The sequence below is a fragment of the Eumetopias jubatus genome, unplaced genomic scaffold (genome assembly GCF_037043125.1).
Source record: "Eumetopias jubatus isolate StellerSeaLion01/CBP00866 unplaced genomic scaffold, mEumJub1_p1.0 scaffold_6, whole genome shotgun sequence".
Lineage (NCBI taxonomy): Eukaryota > Metazoa > Chordata > Mammalia > Carnivora > Otariidae > Eumetopias > Eumetopias jubatus.
This window is the reverse complement of record NW_028274812.1, coordinates 53,173,248-53,192,199: the sequence shown is the minus strand read 5'-3', so window position 1 is coordinate 53,192,199 and position 18,952 is coordinate 53,173,248. Positions and strand designations below refer to the sequence as shown.

General features: G+C 43.4%; 1 pseudogene; it reads right to left on the bottom strand.

The window, feature by feature from the left end:
- Nucleotides 1-290: 290 nt before the first annotated feature.
- LOC114210025 (ferritin light chain pseudogene) lies at nt 291-1,038 on the bottom strand (annotated as a pseudogene).
- Nucleotides 1,039-18,952: the final 17,914 nt, after the last annotated feature.

Genomic DNA, 18,952 nt, shown 5'->3' with positions numbered 1-18,952 from the left:
ACCTGAGCCGAAGGCAGTCACTTAACCAACTGAGCCACCCAGGCGCCCCTAGATGGTATTTTCCATATGTTCCAAACGTTATGTAGAAACATGGAAGATTTTTTTTACCAGCAGCTGCAAGAGGCTTTATTGTTTCCATTTGGTCCGTGGTTGGGAGAAGGCTCCAGGGTGGTTAAAAAGATGTGTAGTGGCTTTAGGGAGTGGCTCAGGCAGAAGTCCTGGCACGGGGGCGGGGGGGGGGAGGGGAATGCCCGAGGGGCCCATGAAAGGCTGCTGTGCTCCAGAGGCTGTTAGTCATACTTGAGGGTGAGCCTTTCAAAGAGATACTCACCCAGCCCTGCCTGGGTGTCAGCCACGCTGCGAAGGTTAGACAGGTGATTGTCCATCTTCTTGATGAGTTTCACCTCCTCACCCAGGAAGCGGTTCTCTAGGAAGTCACAGAGATGGGGGTCTGCATGGGCAGAACCCAGAACATGTAGAGCCAAAAGGGCCTGGTTCAGGTTCTTCTCCAGAACCAGGGCAGCTTCCATGGCATCCAGGGTTTTACCTCACTCATCTTAGGATGGCTTCTACACATCCTGGAAGAGGGCACTGCCGCCACCATGGTTTTGCATCTTCAAGAGATGCTCAGCGCCCTCTCATTTCTCCTCAGCCAACTTGTAGAGGAAGGGGCCCACGCCCTCCAGAGCCACATCTTTGCAGTCAAAATAAAAGCCCAGAGAGAGGTAGATGTAGGAGGCCCGCACATGCACGTTGACCAGGCTGTTGGTTGTCAGCAGCCTCCACCTCAGTGGAATAATTCTGACAAATCTGGGAGCTCATGGTTGATCTGTCATAAGGAACTAAGCTCAAAATAGGGTATTGGCTGGATCCAGAGGCAGAGGGTGGCCGAGAAGATGGCTCCAAAAGTTGCAACTAGAAAAAAGTTTGGAGGGGTGGTTGGAGGCTGGTAGAAGGGGCATCCCCGGATCTGTTCCATCCAAATACTGCTGAAGCAAGAGACAGATCCGTGGGACTGCCAGGTGCACTACCAGAAGATATTTTTAAAAACCCAAATCTAGAGATTAAACCTACAATGTCTGAGATAAAATATACACTGGGTGAGATTAATAGCAAATTAAACTTAGCAAATTAGTGAGATTGAAGAAAATATTCAAAATGAAATTTGGAGAGAAAAAAGAAACGTAAAATTGAACAGTGCATCAGTGATCTGTGGGACAACTGAAAGCAGCTTTGTATACATATTATATTAATAGATAATAATTAATATAGACATACTTGCATAATATGAATATATTATATATTCATATTTGTATTAAATATTGATATATAATGATTAACATCTAACAGTTCGAGCCTCCAAAGAAAGGGAAGGAGAACAGAAAAACATCTGGAGAAATAACGGCTGAAAATTTTTCAAAATTTGTTGAAAACTATAAACTCAGGTCCAAGGAATTTAAAAACCCCAAGCACAAGAAACATGAAGAAAACTACTCCAAGACACATCATAATCAAATTGCTTTCAATACCTTAGAAATAGGAAAGAAAAAATACATACTATGTATAGAGAGGAACAATTAAAATGCAAACAGATTTTTCATTGGCAGTAAAATAGTGGAACAACACTTTAAAAAAACAAAAACCTGTCAGTCCACAATTCTATACCCAGCAAAGATATCTTTCAGAAAACAAAACAAAATAAAATTATTTTAGACAGAGAAAAGCTGAAAGAATTCATCACTAGAAGAGCTGCATGTCAGAGGACCCATTATTCTAGAACTAAGTTAGGCCCACTACAAGAGCAAGTACTTTATCTAATATGAGGCCTCTGTTCCGGCTGGCAGAAATGCAAACTACTCCCAGCCCTGCGTGAGCTTTGAGCATTTGATTATCCTACTGTTTTTAGAGTGGTTTACTTCCAGGCCTTGGGGAGTTTCCTCTTATATATGCTCAGATCAGTACTCAGCCAAAGACTCAAAGGAACTCACGTGTAGCTCTCTGGAGTTCATCTCCCTTTACTCTTATATTCTACACCTCAGATTCCCCAAACTTGGATCTCTGCCTTTCAACTCAGCTAGATCATCAGGCTCTGTTTAGTTTCTTTCTTCTTGACCTACAGCCTAGAAATTGCCTCCAGACAATGAGCTATAGTACTGGTAAGTCTTCCCTTGTTTCTTTATGTTCCCTCAGGGATTACTGTCTTGCATGATCTGTTGTCCAATGTCTGGATACTTTTGTTTCAAATATGTTATCTGGTGTTCTCATCGTTTATGGTAGAACGGACATTCCTGTAGCATTTAATCCTTCATAGACTGAAACAAACATCTTTCAGGTATTTTAACTCTCCCAATTGTCGCTGTGCTCATTGCCTTTGGGATCCAGTCCTTGCCAAGGAAAATGCAACTCCAGTGTACATTATATGGGAAATTTGAGAGAGAAGATATTTACTCTACCAGGAGTGGGACCTGAATGAATGAAGGGCAGGTGGAAAGCAGAGAGAGAAGTCAAGGTGTTACCCAGGTTTCTGACTTGGGTGTTGAAGAGATGGTGGGCATGTTGACTTTGAAGATTTGAGAGATACTACTTAAATCTTGGACAAGAAATCTGGGCTGGGCTGGAAAACCACATTCCATTGTTATCATTGTGCATGTAACAGTTCAAGCTTGGAAATAAATGCAATTGGGAAAAGAGATTATATAAAGGAAAAGATAAATAGGCCAGGGGGAGAATTGTGAGTAATGGCAATATTTTGGAAGATAAGATAAAAAGAAAGAGGCATACAAGGAAGAGACTGACAAGCCTTGGGAGAATTGGAAGAAAATTTGGAAGAGAGAGAAAAAGAATGATCGGCTCCGTGAATGAAACAAAGATAGTACTGAAAATTGACCATTTGCCCTGGGAGCGGTCTTTGCAAGAGAAATGTCTGTAGATGATGCCAGGCTGGAGCAAGCTTAGGAGTGAAAAGATAGAAAAAGTGAACATAATGAATCTAGGTGACTCTGAAAATTGGATGAGAAGGGAAGGAGAGAGATAGAGTCACAGCTGTGGGAGATGGAGGATCTCTGAGAGATAAACATAGTTTTTCTTTTTTCTTTTTAATTAAAGAGAACTGGAGTTGTTCACGGCATGAGGGAGAAGTTTGAAGGAATTGGAGAGAGAGAAGATGCATGATGAAGGGAAGTCCCACAGGAGACCGAAGGAGGAAGAAATCAAGCACTCAAGGAGCCCAGTGATGATTGCTTCCCATACAGTGAAACAATATTTTGTAAGGAAAGTAATCATGGATATTCTCTCTTCCCTCCCCTTCCTGCAACCCTTTTCCTACTTTCCAAAAAATATGCATGATTTATATGCTCTGTAGGTTTGGATGGTTACACATTAGGTTTCCTTAAGGCAGAATGGCTTCTACATCAGAGTACAGGACCCAGCACTCCCACAGTGTCCCTTTGAGGTCATTGGTTAGGTAGGACATGGGATAAAAATCCAGTCACCTGTTTTGAGTCAAGAAGGGTTTTGAGACCTGTTCGCATATAATGTATTCTGCCAAGGAGAGTCTCATGAGGTCAGTCATTCAGTGACTATTCACTGGGCATTGGACACTGCCATTGAGAAGGAAGTCCCTGCCCTTGAGGAATCTACCACCCAGGTGTAGAGGAGACAGACATGCTCGAGACACTAAAATGATGACACTAGCCATGGGTGCTGACCAGTGCACAATATGGATGCTCTGGACAAAAGGGGATCTCCAAAAGTATAGGTGGGTTGGGCAAGGCTTCTCAGAGAGGCAGGGCTTGAGCTGGTCCCTGGAAAGGGCTTTACAGACTGGGACTTCATATGAACAAATGCATAGAGTTTGCATTCCATTTTGTGTTAAATGTGGGGCATTTAAAAGGCAGTCACACATCCTATCCGACCATGGCTGAGGGTCCAGAAGTGGGAAGCAGTAATGCTGGAACCATGGTTGGGCCATTTCTCAAGATGATGACAGAAGGCAAGGCTGACACCAATGACTAAAAACACCTATACTCCTGGGTGCCTGGGTGGCTCAGTTGGTTAGGCTACTGCCTTCGGCTCAGGTCATGATCCTGGAGTCCCGGGATCAAGTCCCACATAGGGCTCCCTGCTCGGTGGGGAGTCTGCTTCTCCCTCTGACCCACCCCTCTCTCATGTGTTCTCTCTCTCTCTCTCTCTCTCTCTCATTCTCTCTCTCAAATAAATAAATAAAATCTTTAAAAAATATAAAAATAAATAAATAAATAAAATAAAAGCACTATACTCCTAGCTGACATCAGTAGCTAAAAACAATGAATTGGATAAGTATTGTCCAGCACCTATTGGAAAGAAACCACTGGGTGATATTTTTTTTAAGTTACCTCAATTTGCTCACGGAGGCAAGAATCGGGGTTGAAGGAAAATGAAATCCATTAGAAATGGACATTTTAGAGCCTTTTACTTTTTGTGTCAAATTGTCGCTGGGAAGAAAAAATTGGGGGGAATGACAAAAGTGCTCTATGTCTTGATTGTGGTGTTTATATGCGGGCAAACATTTGTCCAAACCCATTGAATTGCACACTTAAATGGGTGTGTTTTATTGTGTGTGAAGTATACCTCAAAAACGTTTATTTTTAAAAAGCAATTTGCACAATAAAAAGTATTAGAATGCATCTATAAATACAGACATACATATAATCCATATATGCATACATACATCACTGCCCCTGGACTTCCTTCCTTTCAGCTAAGCAATACCATTTTGGAAACAGTTTAGGACTTTCACGGAGTAAGCAGGAAAAGAAAAAGATTTTGAGTTACGAAGTGAGTGGAAACAAAATTTTCCAATTAACTATTATGATTATTAACCAGCCAGCATGGGTTTCTATAATTAATGATCCCAGAGGCTTTTATGACTTTCATTTTTCTTTTGCCCTTGAACATGTTCTTCTGGAATCCAATCATGGGAATGCGTTGTAGGGGGTGAGAGGCATAACTTACTGGGTGTAATTACCTCCCTAGACATTGTATTAGGGACACAAATACACTTAAACTGGCATTTTAGAATCTCTCTTTTCCAGCCTATAAGTGCATGTGTTTGCTGTATTATTTAGAATACCCAATTCTGGGACGCCTGGGTGGCTCAATTGGTTAAGAAATCTGCCTTCGGCTCGGGTCATGATCCCAAGATTCTGGGATCGAGTCCTGCATCAGGTTCCCTGCTCATTAGGGAGTCTGCTTCTCCCTCTCTCTCTGCTACTTCCCACCCCTCATGCTTGCTCTCTCTCTCTCTTTTTTCTCTCTCTCTCACATTCTCACTCCTTCTCAAATAAATAAGATCATTTTTTTAAAAAAAGAATATCTAATTTTGCTATAAAAGAAGTGAAACACCTAAGATAGATAAAACTCATAAGAATGGTTCAGCATACATAGAAAGTAAATGACTAGTTTACGAGAGCTAGAACTCCTAGGATCTGTTAAGTGTAGATGAGTGAGCAAATAGACTATGAAACATAGCAAGAATTCATAAGATGTGCTCAGTATTAGGTAGCAAATGAATTGGTAACCTGTAAAATATGCTATATGTTTAAAAGGACAGAACACCAAGATTGTTACTTATAGACCAAAAAGGATGGAAAGACATGTCATCAAGTATGGATTATGCTACATGAAGGCTGATAGTTACAAAACCAGCCACCTTCCAGTGATCTCAGTTTTATTCTTTATAGCCTCATGGATGCTCTGCCCCAATAATGCCAATAAAACCCATAGCTGTTCAGCACGCTAATTGGCAAGCTACAGGTCTGTGCAGACATACTTGGCCTGTGTCTTTCTAATAAAGCAAGCATGTGGTAGTTCCAGGCACCTTCTTTCTGCGGACCCACCCCACACTGTCCAACCCCAACCCTGGTCCTCCTAATGACAACATAGGGAGAGAGAGAAAGATAAGCTTCCTTCCATACTGTTTGCCCCCCATCTCTGTCCCCGTTTCCCATCTTGTGTTTTAAATACATTCAATACATCTTTTTATTTAATTTGGTCCATGAGCCTTTCTGTTCCAAGACCTGTGAGAAAGCTTTCCTGGGAGTGAACTTGAAGGCTGTCATTCTTTGCAACACAGCCTAATTTGGAGGACCTTTAGTTAAAACAGTCCTAAGTCCATTTGATATTTTAAAACATATTTAAGGTGCAAATGAAATTTTATTCCTGTGTTTCCAAACCAAATCAGTGCTTATCCATCAAGTCACTTCATCCCATGCCCTGCCATGTAGCATGAGTGCTCATGAGGTTATGAGTAGCGGGGGTGGGGGGGTGGGGAGACCCAAACCTTTTGTGCCAGGTAGGGGAGGAGATGGAGGGATTTAGAGGGTGAGGCACATCCCTCCATGATTCCCGTTCATTTACTGAGTTAATAAACACTTAATGAAGCCCCACCACGTTTCACTTACTGTGGTAGTGTTGAAGTGATAAACATGGGAGGGCCCCACCCTCCGGGAGCATGCTTTCTCTAGGAGGCCCCAGATGCAGGAAATCGGAATAAGCAAGCTAAGTGCAAAAGGGGTATTAATAAAGAGCTGTGGGAAAGAGAGCTGGGTGTGAATGTACCTGCTCGGGGACGTGTGAGTGCGTGTGTGTGTGTGTGTGTGTGTGTGTGTGTGTGTGTAAAAGAAAGCAGACCTCACAGAAGATATGTCATTTTAGAGGTCTTGCAGAAGGAGTAGGAGTTTGCCTGGTGGACAGATGACCACGCTTTGGCAGCCCAGTAGGAGGGATTAGCATGAAAAAAGACCCAGGCATCTGAAAGAATGTGAGTCTGGAACCTGGAGGGGCTGGGTGGGAATGGAGCACAGAACACAGAAAGAGGGAGGCAGGTGACACTACTGAGAGGTGGGCCAAATAGGGTCCTAGAATGAAAAACCCATTGTCTTCATCCTAAGTCATGCTTCCAGTGGCTCAAAATAAATAATATTTTAAAACTTGCAGTCCCCTTTGATTCCTCTCTCTCTCCTTCCATCCATATAACCAGCGAGTCCTCCTGTTGGCTGTACCTTCAAAAACATCCAGTGCAGGCCCTTCTTACCACCTGCAGGATCCACCTTGGTGCAAGTGACCGCCATTTCTCAGTCAGATTTCGGCAATAAGCCTGTGACCATGTGTCCCTACTTCTGTCTGTACCCAGCGCTCCCTAGTACTCTGCACAACACAGCAGCATCGGGGAGCTTGTACAAACTGAAGTTAAATCGGGGGCACCTGGGTGGCTCAGTCGTTAGGTGTCTGCCTTCGGCTCAGGTCATGATCCCAGGGTGCTGGGATCGAGTCCCGCATGGGGCTCCCTGCTCAGCCGGGAGTCTGCTTTTCCCCCTCCCCCCTGCTCGTGCTCTCTCTTTGGCTATCTCTCTCTCCCTCTCAAATAAATAAATAAAATCTTAAAAAAAAAAAAACTGAAGTTAAATCAAAGCCCTCTGCTGAAAATCCTTCAAAGTTCTCCCTCTCACTCAGAGTAAAACCCAATGTCCTCTGAATGTCCCCAAGGTCCAACATTATCTACTCACCTCCCTCCTACTTCAGCCTCGTTCTGTTCAACCACACTGGCATGCCCCTTCCCACCAGAGGACCTCCTTCCCCGTGTCCCCTCGGCCTGGAGAGCTCTTCCCTGAGGTTCCCACTTGGCTTGCTCCCTCCCTTCGCCAGGCGCCCCCTCAGAGTCACCTTCGTGCAGGAGCCTTTCTTGACTGACCCAGGATAGCACCTTCCCATCCCTCATTCCTGTCCCTGTCCCTTGTTCTCCTTCTTCTGTAGCACTTCTCACCATCTGACATGCGGTATTCTTGTTCAGTATTGGTTGTCTCCCCGCCCGAGCGTCAGTTCCACAAGCACAGGATTTCGGAGGGTTTTGTTCACTGCTGAACTCCCAGCTCCCAACTCAGTGCATGGCACACAGAGCACGCTCTGTATGTGTCTGGGGGATGAATGACTGAAGGAAGACCAGTGGAAGGACGGAGAGCAGAGGAGGGGCGGGCCACATGTCTTAGAAAGATCCATCTCAAGGAGGCTGAGACTGAAGCAGGGAGACGGGGCAAGAGGTATGTAAGGTCTTGCCACAGAAAAGGACTAGATTCTAGAGACGGTTATAAAAAGAACAGAGATCAAAAGAGCATTTACGGACTGACCGACTGCGATGAGAGCAAGCAATAAAGAGTAAATTCAATCGGACCCAGCAAACAGTAAGTATTTGCTGTAGGCAAGAGATCACGGCGGGGGGGGTGGTGAGGGCATAGATGGAACAGACTGTATGCCAAGGGGGTTACGGTCAGTGAGTCAAGGGCACGAGAGAAGCTTGGTGCATGTGCTGGGAAAGCAGAAGAGGAAAATATTTGGTTTCCATCAGCGAAGGAAATTCGAGCTGTCATGGAGGAGGGAATATTTAAACTGGGTCTTGAAAAATGGGTAGAATTTCAAAGGCAAAGACTGGAAAAAGGCAGTGATATGATAGGTTTGGGATTTCTCTTTCTACCCCACGTGACTTTGGACGGAGTTGCTAATGACTTGAGAAATAGTTCTTTCTATACTCCGTAAGATAACATTTTAAACAAGAAGACACAGAAGAGCAGAAAGGAAGAGTCAGAATAATTCACCACCCAGATAATTTGATCCAGAACAAGTGACCCATACCAACAAGATTTTAAGAAAACACGGACAAAATCACTTCCCTGTTCAGAAGTGTCACAAAGGGAAGAACAACAAAAAATCACCCAAGCAGGTAACTCTGCTGACTCCTGGACTTGCACCCGAGAGAACAGTTTTCTGCCAGGGTGATATTATTTTACAGGCAAATTAAGATCCTTTGTAAGCAGGATTCCTACATGAGGGCTGACGGTCATGTTGGCATGTAGAGCTTGCCTACATTTTTTAATAAAACTGTCAGATTAAGCCATGCCTGGCTGCAGTATCTTATTAATACAAATTCTTAACTGTCAATTAGTTAACTGGCTAGTAAAAAGACCCTGGTTTATAAGATTGTTGCTAATGAATATCATGCTTTGTTCTCCAGCAAAACATCTGTTGTGGATATGTAATTAGAAGAAGGGCCCCCTTCTTCCCTCCCCATAGGAAGAACATGTGCAGCGGAATAAAGGAGCTTATTATACCTGTGAGGGGTCAAAGTCTGTGGGTCTGTGGCTTATGGTATTATGACAGATTACAAAACCACTCCATTATGCTAGTCAGTCTGTTTCCAAGCACCTAGCAGGGAGCTGGTCGGGTACTAGCTGCTCTGCAACAAGATTCTCATTGGTTTGCTTCCTAAGGTCTTATGACGGGTCAGCTGTTGTTGACACAACCCGACAGCTCACGTGTCAGAGCCCTTCTGTCTGACTTCTGCCTCTGTGACTGCCAGGCTCTCCTCTGAGAGTCAGCCTGCGCCTCAGGCCGCAACCAGCTCCCAAGAAGAGCTTAAGTGCATTTGAAACCCATGGGTCGCCCCATTATTTGTGCTAATGAAAGAGAAAAGGAAGCAGAACACTTAAACCCCAACGTGTCCTTTGTTTCTGACACTCCTTCTCCTCTCCTCCCTCTCCATCTCCCCTCAGCTTCTCTTCCGCTGTTTCCCCAGCTCCTCATCCCCCCCTTTCTCCTATTGGCATATGCCCTCTTCGAAGACGTGTTTAGAGAGGAGACCCGTCTCCTCTAAAAGTCTTTGTTTTGAAGTTGATTATCACACATACCTACAAAACTAGTTCAAACTCAAGAGGTTGAAAGACAATTTAATATTTGCCAGATGCTCCAAGGGGGTTTTAAGGAAGCCCAATTTTAGAATAGTAATTACTCTTACAAGTTTTCCTCCTTTGTGCTTGTACATTTTCAGCAGTGCCCTGCCCGTGGCCGGGTGGTATGGGGAGGGGGGCGGCGGGGAGAGGGAGAGACTGTCTTCATCCCCACCAACTCCAACCTCCCTGCCTATTTCTGCACCTGGGCAAACAGCTCAGAGTTTACAAAGGGGACGCTCATTGGGGGATGTGACATGCAAATCATAATATTTATAAGACTTAATGAGCAGGAGTAAAATCACAGTTTTTCCAGGTAAATTATGAAAACCATACACACGGGGGCTGGGAGAAGTGGAACTGCATCCCTGAGGCGGAGGAAGAGTTTGGCTTCACCGGGAAACCAGCACTCAGTGCTGCCCATTCATTGGGGGAAGTCACACCCCTTGGAAAATACAGCTACTTTTATTCAATGAATACTTTTTGGCTAACTGTTAAGGACCGAAAATACCAATGTCAAGGCAAGAGATGAGAGGAATCTGGACAGACCTAGGATAAAGGCTCTGCAGTTACAAAAGGGGAAGCGGAAGCTGAGCCCATTATGGGTCTTGTGTCAGTCACATCTGCAATGGATTATTTAGTGTTATTTTTAACCCCTGTCTTCTAGGTATCCTTAGAACCCCTACAGCCTTCTTAACTGTTCTATCAGTACAATGCACCATTGGACTGCACCCTTTTTGTAAAAAGACAGCCTGGGTCTATAAGGTTTTGACCTGGTATGTATAAAGATGTCCTTTGACATGAGCAGAGAAGGGAAATTGGGAAGAGATCCATTGCAGGTGAAAAGTGGAGGAACTGCATCCTGCAATATTTGAAACAAGAGCCTCTGGCGTAGCACAGGGAACATGGGCTCTGGCATTAGAAACACCTGGATTTGATTCATGGCTTTCACTTATTGGTTGTGTGACCTTGAACAAGATACTGAATTTTCCTGAGTCTCAGTGCCATCATAGGTAAAAATGAGTATAATATCATTGGAACTACCTTGGGAGAAAAACTGTAAAAAATGCCCAGGGCAAGGTCTAGCATATAATAGGAGCTCAGTAATGGGTAGGTTTCTTTTTTTAAAAAAATCATTATTGGTTTTGAAACACTGGACACTTTAGTGGAACCTAAAGTGTCCTAGGCTGCAAAAGGTGAAGGATTCAGGAAACATTTCAACATCTTACATCACAGAACAACACTGCTAAGACTGCTTCGTGTGCTAATGAAAATCCTGTGGTCTAGGCAATTTACAAACAATGAAGCCCCTTGTGTCTTCCCCCTGTTAGACTACAAGATCTTTCAGGAAAGGGATGGAGGCTTCCTCATCTCTGTGTCCCCAGAACCTATCATTAAAAGATATATCACACCTCCCAATACTCCTTGGGCATTTTCTCATTGAGGAATTTAAACTGATACGTGATAGGAAACATTACAAAGGACCATCAGAGTACAGCCCAGGTTTAGGAAAAGTTCCAATTAGAAGCAGTTGCCTTAGGCTGATGAGTCTATGTGTCTTACTTCCCACATGGATGTTCTTGGAGGTTTAAATCCTGGCAGGCAATTCTGAATCTGGTTGACATTGTAATTGCACAGTCCATTGCTATTTGAACAATAATCCACAATCCTCCAGCTTGTTTGATTAATTCATATAGTCAACAAATATTCATCAAGCGTCTACAACATGCCCCCATAGATGCTGGGGATACTCAGAGTGAACAAGACAAGCAGATTCTTATGGAGCTTACCTTGGTGGGAGAGGAGAATGGCACAGACAACAAACAGTAAAAAATTATGTCAACAATTTCAGATCATGGTAGGTGCTATGAGGGAAACAAATAGGATGATGGCTGGAGACAGACGATAGAGCTGGTGCCTCCTTCACGTTAAGTGCTTCAGAAAGGCTCCCCCTTGGGATGAGGAGCCAGTCCTGAGAAGGGAGAGCATTCCAGGTCAAGGGAACAGGTAAGGGCAGGGGCAGGGCCTCCAAGCAGAGAAGAGCAGGTGGAATTCAAGGAGTAGAATGGAAAATAGCTGGGCTGCAGCATGGTGAATGAAAGGACAGCGGTCAGCAAGGAGCCTAGGAGAAGCAGATGAGGTCAAGTCATGAGGGCCATGCAGATGGTGCCCACTGCTCAATAGAGTGTGATTAGGAGGACATTATCAGAGCTTTGCACTTAAAAAATACTAGGCAACTAATTAGTTAACTGGAGAAACAAGTCAGAAATCTAATGATAAATTTATATTAAAAGTATTTTTATTTTCTATTTTGATTGGGATTTCTCTTTTATTCTTTTACATGGGCTTAGCTCTTTAACTCAGAAAATTTATATTTTTGAAAGCACAAATGCATATGTGATATTGTTATTGGTTTTTGTCCAAATAAAAGAAAGAGAAGTTTTTTTTTTTTCCGCAAGCACTGGCATCTTCTTTCTCCTCGTTATTCTCTGAGAGAGGCAAGGCAGCATTACACAGGAGGAAGAATTTAGGGCCATGGGTCAAATACTTGCTTTCCAACTGCTATGGGCAAACCATTTCAACTCTCTGAGCCTCAGTCTTCCCTGCAGAGGATATTAAACCAGATCCTGGGGAGTCTCCTGACCTTCCAGCTCTAAGAGTCTATGATTTTAGAAAGCAAGGAGATGTTTCTGAGAAAGGATGAAGGAAGTAAGTTAAAAGATGAGGGAAGCAAGCAGAGACAGACTGTAAGAAAAACAAAGTTAAGGTTTGAAAAACAAGAGTCCGGATATGTACTGTAGTCAACCTGTTCCTAGTTAAACATCAGCAAGGCTAAGTTAACTTTCCTGGGCTTTTTCTCTTTTCTCCCATGCATCTGCTGGGATAAAAGCAAATGGGCACTATAGTACATTCGAGAAAGGCAGAGAAGGACCAGGATGATCATTAGCATAATTAGCCCACATGCCATCCAGATGTGAAGGGAGCTTCCCCCCTCACATGACAACTTGACCCTGAAGTCTAAAAGGTTAAAAGGGATTTTTTTTTAAATTTTATTTATTTATTTGAGGGAGAGAATGAGAGAGAGAGAGAGAGAGAGAGAGAGCACATGAGAGAGGGGAGGGTCAGAGGGAGAAGCAGACTCCCCACTGAGCAGGGAGCCCGATGTGGGACTCGATCCCGGGACTCCAGGATCATGACCTGAGCTGAAGGCAGTCGCCCAACCAACTGAGCCACCCAGGCGCCCAGGTTAAAAGGGATCTTTACTCTCTGTGGGCTGCTCCCAATAATCTTAATTCAAAAGTATACCAGCTGTTTAATCTATCCAGAATCATCTCTTAAACACCTAGCGATATGCTTCATCAAGCATTTCAACATGATGACAAAGCACCGAAGATACTCTGATAGGTAAAGCTTAGAAAAATTTCTTGGTTCTAAATCAAGTCTTATATTTTTCTGTCTAAACCGATTAGGATTCATTTCAGGTCAAGTTACCCTTCAAAATATATCTCTGGGCTTTTCTTAAGTATCCAGAGAGGAGACCTAGAGAAAGAATATTCTTGTCGAGCATACTAAATAGAATTCACAACCTCATCTACAGCCTCATCTCCCATGGCTGGGAAGATCGTGTCACTTAGATTCACTCATCTCTCCAACAAACCAAGCCCTGAACTCTTGTGGGAGAGGCAGGTGAGTAAACAGCAATTATAGCACTTGGTGAAGGGGGAGTGGTACAAAGTGCTGAAGGAACGCATCGGAAGACTTTGCAAGTGACCTATGAGGGTGGCTTGGACCAGGATGGTGGCAGTGGAAAGGGAGAGAAGTAGATAGACTTGAGATATATGTTGGAGGAAAAACTGACAAGAAAGTGTAATACACTCCATAAGAAACATAGAAGAAAGGGTGTGTTTCTAGTTTGAGTAAGTGTGTGAGCATTGACACCTGTTTACTGAGATGGAAAATCAGGAATTCAGTTTTGGACATGTTGTCTGATAAGCTGTAACTCCTAAATTGAGCTATAACTCCTCCAAGGGATATGTGCATTTTAAAGAAAACTCTCAAGAATCAAAAAGGGTGAAGCTAGCTAGAGAGGTAGATTGGTGGGCAGTTGGGTTGTCATTTTTGTTTTTTGGGGTTTTTTGTTGTTGCATTTATTTTTCATTGAAATAGAATTAGCATATATATAACATTTTAGTTTCCCAGGTGTGCAACATGATTCAATATTTGTATTATTATGAAATTTACCACAATAAATCTAGTTAACATCTGTCACCACGCAGTTGCAAAATTATTTTTCTTGTAAGGACAATTTTTAAGATCTACTCTTAGCACCTTCCAAACATACAATGCCATATTATTAACTATAATCATCATGCTGTACATTACATCTCCAGGACTTATTTATGGATTGTCATTTTTTTAAAGATTTTTTATTTATTTATTTGACAGAGAGAGACACAGCAAGAGAGGGAACACAAGCAGGGGGAGTGGGAGAGGGAGAAGCAGGCTTCCCACTGAGCAGGGAGCCCGATGTGGGGCTCGATCCCAGGACCCTGGGATCATGACCTGAGCCGAAGGCAGACGCTTACCCACTGAGCCACCCAGGCGCCCTCAAAACATTTTAAACAGATGAAAGCTTTGAGTTACACCACCAGCTCTGAAGAAGCTTTTTATTGGTCTCCACTTATTTTACTGAAGTTAGAATATGCGGCCACCAAGTAAACTTGGTTATGGTTATATTATCTATAAGATCAGTTAATCTAGAGGGAAATCATCATGCTTTTATAGTCAACTGTGCTTTTCATATAAAATTAAAACAGCCAAAGAAACAATAACCGCCCTGTTAAAAAGGCTATACAATTTTAAATCTTAAATAAAATGCAATTGCCTATTTTCAATTAAGGTCCAGTCTCCATTATCTTTAAGCTGGTAATTCCTGGTTTTCTCACCTGGGACCTGCCTAGTTCCTGGCCTGGGCACTACACCACCTCACTGGCACTGTCATTAGATCAGAAACTCTGTGAGGTGAGGCCCATGTCCATCTGGGTCCCTGCTGGAGCCCCAGTACCTGGCACACTGCCTGCCTCCCTTAGGGAACCAGAAATATCTCTTCAGTGAGTGAATGAGTGGACACAATCCAGCACCAGGCCTTTAGGATAAACTGAACCTGGTTGGATTGTTTCTGAAGTGCTGGAAGGAGATAGAATTTAAGAGGTAAATGGGAATCAAAGCAGAGGGAAGGGAGCCAACACCAGAGGAGTATCAAATGTACTCTGTTTTGGTTTTCCCCGGAGGGATCTTTATGAGGACAAAAATAAGAGATAAAAGGAAAGTTCAGGCCAGGGAAATCAGGAATTTCTCAGAAACTTGGGTTGTGAACAGGGCAAAGAACAAAGCAGGGGTCCCAGACGTCCTTCTTGTTGGTGCTGGTCGGTCATGTGACATGAGGGCAGGTCCCCCAGCTTAGCCCTTTAGTGACCACCACAAACAGAAAAATGTGACAAATGTGGGAAAGAACACAAAGTTAGAAACACAATTTACAAAAATAGGGCTTTAAAAAATACTTTTAAAATAAAACATAACCACAAAAAACTGAGATATAATGTGGTTTCATCATATATCTGAAAAGTAGAATTACTCATTATTTTCATAATTCCTAAGAGTACCATTTTATAATTTGCCTGAGAATTTGATTTTATGTTCTAGTGGCCCCAGAGGTGGCAATATGTGCTTATAAAAGCCTCACTGGAGTGTGCTGGCTACTGCCTTCTTTCCACACATTTTCTCATGAAAACTAGATTGCACCCCAGGTTGGCAGTATCACTTAATCACTTGTGCCTCCAGAGGCTTTTTTTTTTTTTTAAGATTCCATTTATTTACTTGACAGAGAGAGAGACACAGTGAGAAAGGGAACACAAGCAGGGGGAGTGGGAGAGGGAGAAGCAGGCCTCCCGCAGAGCAGGGAGCCCAATGCGGGGCTCGATCCCAGCACCCTGGGATCACGACCTGAGCCGACGGCAGATGCCCAACGACTGAGCCACCCAGGCGCCCCTTCCGGGAGGCTTTTATCATCGGAATTTACCTTTTCCTTCTCTTTGCAATACCGATTTTTTCCCTTAGCCAATGCCTAGAAAATATGCTCTGAAAGAAAACTAAAAATTGTAGCATTTTTCCTTCTTAAAAAGTCAAAAGACAGTAGATTAGCAATGTACTTCTTCATTTCACCCCAGATGTTTTCTCACAAGTTTCCTGCACCTCTCTTACTTCCCTAACAGAAAATTTGTGAATAATATGAGAGAAACACAACTTAACAGTGGAACGGGCCTTGTCATGGTCTTTTAAGAAGCATTTATCTGCTGGGGCTCCCGGGTAGCACAGTGGGTTAAGCGTCTGACTCTTGATTTCTGCTCAGGGCCCTGATCTCAGGGCCGTGAGATCGAGCCCTGCATCTGGCTCTATGCTTCACACGGAGTCTGCTTAAGAGTCTTTCTCCTTCACCCTCTGCCCCTTCCTGCCCCCCACCCCCCGCCCCGCTAGCACGCACACACTCGCTCACTCTCTCAAATAAATCAATCTTAAAAAAAAAAAAAAAAGTGCCTGCTACGGCAGTTTGAAACAAACTTTTGGTTCTTATTGATAAAATACTCATGGATTTTCAAAAAATAAATGACTACACTAGTCCCAAATAAGAAATATATGTTAATCATTGAAACAGCTTCTTACTGACCATCATCTACTTCTACACTCTGACAGGTGCGTCTTCCTCCCCATGGTGTGAAGGAATTCCACAATGAAGGCTGAGACTGTCCTAAGGGTTGGTTAGAGAGGTTAGCTGGAGAAGACACTGGGCCTGCAAGATGCGCCTGCCATCCAGCAGATCGCCTTCTTGCAAAACAGCAGAAGAAAGTGAGGGCTCCTGAGTTCTGAGAGCTGCCCTTGATCCTGTGGGTCTTTTCCCTCGAATTGCGCAAAGAGACCATTTTTTATAAAAGTCTGAATGATGGCTGGATTACAGAGCTGTTGTAGCTCAGAGATGGAGTCGGCTTGCCTTCAAGGTTCATTCTCCATCCCTCCCTGCCCTGCTGCGTGCCCAAGGAGACTGACCCCCTCAGATGAGAGGGTGGGAGGATAGAGCGATCAGGCCTTATCCTCTGCCCTCCCTGCTTAGGAACCATGTCTCTGTTGGTAGCTGTGAAGTTCCACACGCATGGTTCCCCTCGGGTGACCCATCTTTCATGCTCCAGCTCTCACCAGGCTCCATTACCAATTTTCCTCCCCTTGGACCCTTCAGTCCTAGGGGAAATAATGGCTTCCTGCCAGTGTCAGACTCAAACTCCCTCATTCATTTCCTCAACCCTGCCTGCACCTCTCGAGGTAGCCCCTTTGTTCCATTCTTTTCATCCAACTTGTCTGGGGTGAATTCTGCTTCCTGTGGGGAGCCTGCCACTCATTTGCAAAATGAAGCTGTTAAAGAGATCCTGAGTTACTAATCTTGAGTTAGTAAAACATATTTTCTTAGGAATACGGGTTTTGAAGTCATGCGGATCCGTTCTTACTGTGTGACTCCATATATGCTTCACCTTTCTAAATATCAGTTTTCTTATCCAGAAAATGGAGCTAAAAACAGTATTAAACACATCAGATTGTCATTAGGATTAAATGACATAATGTTTTAAAATACCTAGCACAGTGCTTAAAACATCAAAGACTGTCAATAAGTTGGAGTTCTTTTTATTAAGTGTGTTTCCATTTTCAAACTATCTGAGAGTGCATCTTTATCCCTCTATTAATTGTTTAGTGTTTCTTATTCATGAAATGAAAAGCCAAACACATTATAGAACATTATTATTATTTTACCAAACCGGACATTGGATGCTCAAGGGATTTGTACTGGTAGATTAAGGACCAAAGCAAAGAAAGGAGTTGAAAGCCTTGCCCTTGGTCACTTTTAGGAAGTAGCATTGCTCCTACCAAGTCCCCCAAAACAGATACCTACCTTTTCACTCTTTTCACACCAGGCTACCACACATTCACCCCATCCTGGGTGAGCAATATAACACATTATCTTGTCCCTTAGTGCAAAACAGAATTCCTCTTTTCATCTGCTCACCTGAAATACACTGAATCGGCTGGTGTTGGTTTAATTGTGAATGACCCCAAACTCAAAGTAATAGTAGTCTAAGCAAGACGAAAGTTTATTCTTCCTTCACATAAAAACTGAGTGGGCAGTCCTGAGTTGGTAGGGGGCTCCATGGTGTCAAGGACTCAGGCTTATTGCTCTGCCATGCATGGCCTTTGTCCTTTCTTTCAAGATGGAGCTCCAGCCATAACAGCCATATTCCAAGCAGCAGGATGGAGGGAAAGGGGAAAGATAAAGGACTTTGTGAAATAATAGTAAATACATATATTGGTCTCTGTTTCTCAGTTCCTGGCCCGGAGCTCCTAGAACTCTTCTAGTTTCCTAAGTGATAAGAGCATTAGGAGCATCTTTTGTTCTAATACTTGGTCTTTGACCCTAGTTCCAGACACACAGCTCCTAAATTGCTTGGAACTTCCTGGGTGTGTTTTTTGTTCTAACGAAGCAACTCTTGGTGGTCTCCTGGATAGCTTTCAGGATGGGAGTTGGTCACCAGAAAGATGAAGCCATCATTAGAAGCTTGGAATTTTTAATCCCACCCCCTATTCTCTGGGAAGTTTTGGAAAGGGGCTAGAGATTGAGTTAATAATCAATCATACCTGCATGATGAAGCCTTCATAAAAATCCCCAAAGTATAGGGGATTCACAGAGTTTCTGGGTTGGTAAACACTTCCACATGTGGGGAGGATGATGCACCCCAACTACACAGGGACAGAAGCTCCTGCACTCGGGATCCTCCTGGACCTCTCCCATGTATCTTTATCTGACTGTTCAACTGTATTCTTTATCATATTCTTAATTACATAATAAACTGATAAATATGTGTTTCCCTGTGTTAAGTCATTCTAGCAAATTATCAAACCCAAAAAGAGGGTTGTGAGAACACCGATTATAGTCAGTCCGAAGTATAGGGGACAACATAGGACTTGTGACTGGCATCTGAAAGTGAGAGGTTGGGGGCAGTTTTGTGGAATGAAGCCCTTAACCTGTGGGATCTGACACTAACTCCAGCTAGAGTGAAATCAAAAGGAAGCCAGAAAGCTGTACTGTATCTTATTTTGCC